Source organism: Hylobates moloch, unplaced genomic scaffold (genome assembly GCF_009828535.3).
Source record: "Hylobates moloch isolate HMO894 unplaced genomic scaffold, HMol_V3 SCAFFOLD_7, whole genome shotgun sequence".
NCBI classification, from domain to species: Eukaryota; Metazoa; Chordata; class Mammalia; order Primates; family Hylobatidae; genus Hylobates; species Hylobates moloch.
In genome coordinates, this window is record NW_026652282.1 from 25,952,130 (window position 1) to 25,956,717 (window position 4,588).

Sequence of the window (4,588 nt, forward strand, 5' to 3'; positions counted from 1 at the left end):
GGTGTATTTTTGCTAGAAGAATTTATTTTGCTTTGGGTATATACCCAGTAATGGGATTGCTGGGTTGAATAGTAGTTTTGTTTTTGGTTAACTGAGAAATCTCCGAACTGTTTTCACATCAACTAAACTAATTTCCGTTCCCACCAACGCTGTATAAGCATTCCCTTTTCTCTGCAACCTCGCCAACGTTTGTTATTTTTTGACTTTTTAATAATAGACATTCTGACTGGTGTGAGATGGTATCTCGTTGTGGTTTTGATTTGCATCTCTCTGATTATCTAATCTCCTTTAAAAGCTTCCTACATCTTCCTGAAAATATATATTGCTTGATTAATTAATTAGTTTATTTTTCCCTTCCCCTTTTCACAAAGGATTGCTGGCTGCTTATACTAAAACCATGTATTATTAAATAACAACAATATCAAGGACACAAATGATGCAAATTAATCATATAAAAGGGACAACAATTTTGCTGTGACTATTTTTCTTAGTATCATTTGAGCTTCCTAGCAGGGAATACAAAAGGCAAGACACAGTCTCCAGTGCAGGACTCAACATAAGATAGGAAGATATGTTAATTGCTGATTTCATTAAATTTTATCCAGCTGGTTCATTCTGATGCCTCTGTTTTTTCAACTGTACAATGAAGATCATGCCTACCTTGTAGAGCTACTATAAGTAGTGTGATAGTTCAGTCACACATATTTCAGTGTGCTCATCACATTTATCCAAGGGTAGCTTCCTAGATCACAGTCAGCTTCACAGGACCTTATCTATATAAATGATGATGATGATGGTGATGATAATTATGGTGACTATAGTTAATACTTATTGGTAACTTGTAACTGGGAAGTATGGTAAGGATTTTCTTGGCTTACCCCATTTAATCCTGAAAACAGCTCTATACGGTGGGTACTTTTAAAATTCGCATTTTGCATTGAGGAGACCTTAGGCTGAGTGTCTTGATGTCCACACATGTAATATGAATCTGCTCTATGTTTATATATGGTGTATTTGAATTTGTAATGATAAATATGGGAGAGTTACCCTGTTTTCTTACCTCCTCTCACTACTGCAACTTATTAATTGAATGAAATATGAAAGTAATAAATTCAGAAGAGACAGAGAGCATTTTTCAATGTTCATTATTTCAGTAAAATGTAAACAGCTCACAGAAATACTTGAAAAATAGTGAGCCAAACACATTCATTTTTCCTTGTTCTTCTTTTAGAATAACAAGCTTAGTATGTCTCTGAAACTTTTTGCAATCTATCCAGTTATAGTGTTAGCACCGATGTAGCCATAAGTAATTTTTTTCTTTGCAAAGTTTGCCCTAATGCACTACATCATTTGAGTGCATGGGAAGATATTAGCACCATTAAAAATATTGGTAAAACTGATTTCAGTTCAACAACCTGTACATTGAAGTTGTCGCATTTATCTATCTACATCTCTCTGTTCTGTACAAAAGCAGCATCTTAAATGATGTAGATAAATAATAGTGACATTTTATCTCCCTTTCTAAAGTTGAATTCCAGAAGGTAGGAAAGATCCTTTCATGCTTACATTATCATGACAAACTGAAAGAGAGAAATCCCTAACGGATGGGATGAGATGTGGGAGTTAGGGGATTGATGCTTAGATGCTTCCTCCAATTTATTTCTCCTATTATATGTGTTAAAAATATATACCATATGTCATGCGGCATGTTTTAATCCCATCAAAATGTCTCACACAATTCCTTAGGGGATATGCTTTTTGCTGCCAAGTTTTCACTGCTAGAATGCTGACTTACTATTCCTTTGCAGAGAGCTTCATGGTTTATTTTATGATAACATGTTGTTATAACTTCTCTGGCTGTAATTTTTATAAGGAGAATTAGTCCCGGGGGAATTTATTTTGAGAGTCATATGCTTAATGGTGACAGAAAAGGAGAGAAATATTTCCAAAAAGCAATGTATCCTTCAGTTGTTTTAATAGAACAGAAATTCCTTTGACAACATTTGTGAAAGCCTTTATTATACCCAGCATTTAAATTCAGTCCTTGAACTGGGGTTTTCCCAGATCATTTGAAGGTCAATTTTGGAATAGTTCTTGTGTCCTATGACACTTTTCAATGATAGCACTTTACAGAGAGGAACAAATTTAAGGCAAAAAGTCTCTTTTAGTAATACTAAGTATACATGACTTATAGCAGGTGACAAAAAAGCTGCATATAATTGCCCTAGGGAGAATTTTCTTTGTGCCACATTGTCGCTTTAAAAAAAAATACATGTAACAAAATTTCACATGTACCCCATAAATACATACAAATATAACATATCAAACAATTTAAAAAATTTTGAATAACAATGTGAGCGATTAGGTAAACAGGACAACTTGAACTAATTTTCACGTCACAAAAAACAAGGTTAAAACTTTACACCAGGAATTAAGAACATGTTACCTTCAGGTTCCCCTGTGTGATGTTTTAGTTTGAAATCTCAATATCCTTAGAGTTACCATTTGTTTTATACAACATTGTTCAGCTAACTCATGTAGGCTAGGGCCCACTCTGGCCCCCAGGTATTTGATTTTCACCAATCAGGGATCACTACAAGATTTACTTAAGTACTCAAATATAATAAAGCCAAAGTTACTATTTAGTTTTTTTTTTTTAGAAATTAAGTTGATCCTAAATGTATGCACCCTGTTTCCAATCAAGCCTTCTAATTGTAATAACATTCCCCCACAGAGGCTCTATTAGCATTTATGGGCTATATTAAGAAGAAAAAATATACACACATGAGCACAATTCCAGAGATGCCCTTTGGGTTTTGCTTTCCTTATTGGAAGATATAACCTAAATGGATGTCAGGTGTGCAAATAGACTATATTTTTTTTGTTCCATGAAATCTGGGCATGGTTCAAATGCTGTCTTTTAAGCCCTTCGATGGGACTTAATAAATGCAGGGATGCAAACTGAGGAGTTACTTAACATCATAACGCCATTGGCAGTATATTGATGGTAAATATGAAATAATTTGTTTCTCCCCTCTCCAGCTCTAACCCCATAAGTTTCACACATATCAGACCTTAGCTTCTCTTTGTCAGACTCAAATTGGATTTCCTTTTCTATCATCTCTAGGCTCAGACTTCAATGACCCTAATTTGGCAGCTCTTCAAGGGGTTTATGGTATAAGCCTTTTCTATTTCTAACAAAAAACACAGCTCAAATCCTCTTCACATTAGTGAATACTGTTTGAAGTTTCATTTTCCAAAAGATACCATACTTAACTCAATTTTTAAAATTATTTTTACTTTTTCTATACTGAATAGTTAGTACATTTTAATTTTGAGTGAAAAAAAGTTGGTTTGAATAAAAAGTATGCATTAAAATTCTCCATAACTGGACTTCATAGTCAAATCTAGGACAGAAATAATATAAACTATTTTATATACTATTAAATAAATGGGATATTTATTTAAGCAACTGTTATTTATAATTTAGGTGCTACTTCTACATTTAGGTATTTAGTATATACTCCTGTTGGCCAGATTTTAACAGAGTTCAAATTTCTTAAATGGTGTTCTCTTTGGCTTAAATAACTATATGTCACAAAAATCTGAAAAAAATATATAAGATTAATCACGATTTTTAAATTTAATTGATGCTGGATAAACATAATTAGAAAGAAAATTTCAAAATTGTATTACTACTAGAAATTCTCATCTGACTGTATATCAAAATATAGTCAAATATTTAAGGTTGCCTATATTACAGTGGGAAAAGGTAAATTGAGGTTGCAGCTTCTTATGACATATAACCTATTCATGGTATCATGGGTCATTTTGCTTGTTTCATTTCCCATTAGAGGAATTTTAATGAAGGAGGCCAGTAAAATATTGATTAATAAGTGTTGATGTGAAATACACTTACTGGGCCATATAAAGGTGGCAAGCTTATGTAGACTACCCCCCACCATTATTATATTTTTTAATTCTATGAGTATGGAACTCCAGAAGGCTGGAAACCATAGCTTTTATCTTTTTCCGATGAGAGTTATTTATCCAGCATTTTCTTCAATAATTCTACAAGATATAACTAGAGACATAGATCCTATTAGTTTGGTAGACAGTTATAATTATTACAGTAGCCTTCCTTATTTTTCACCTCTTTGTCCCAATTCATTCTTATTAAGATTTAAATGTTGGGGACAATTTATTTTACCAAATGTTATAGAAGACAGAGAAATTAAAAGCAAATGGCTAAAGCCAACATAAGGTTTCAAGAGCTAACTGAGGATAAAACTCTAATTGTGCAGACTTTAGTGGCTGTATTAGTCTGTTCTCATGGTGCTAATAAAGACATAACCAAGACAGAGTAATTTACAAAGGAAAGAAGTTTAATGGACTCACACTTCCACATGGCTAGGGAGGCCTCACAATCATGGCAGAAGGCGAATGAGGAGCAAAGTCATGTCTTATATGGCAGCACACAGAACAGCTTGTGCTGGGGAATGCCCTTTTATAAAACCATCAGATCTCCTGAGACTTATTCACTACCATGAAAACAGTATGGGGGAAACCGCCCCCAGGATTCAATTAT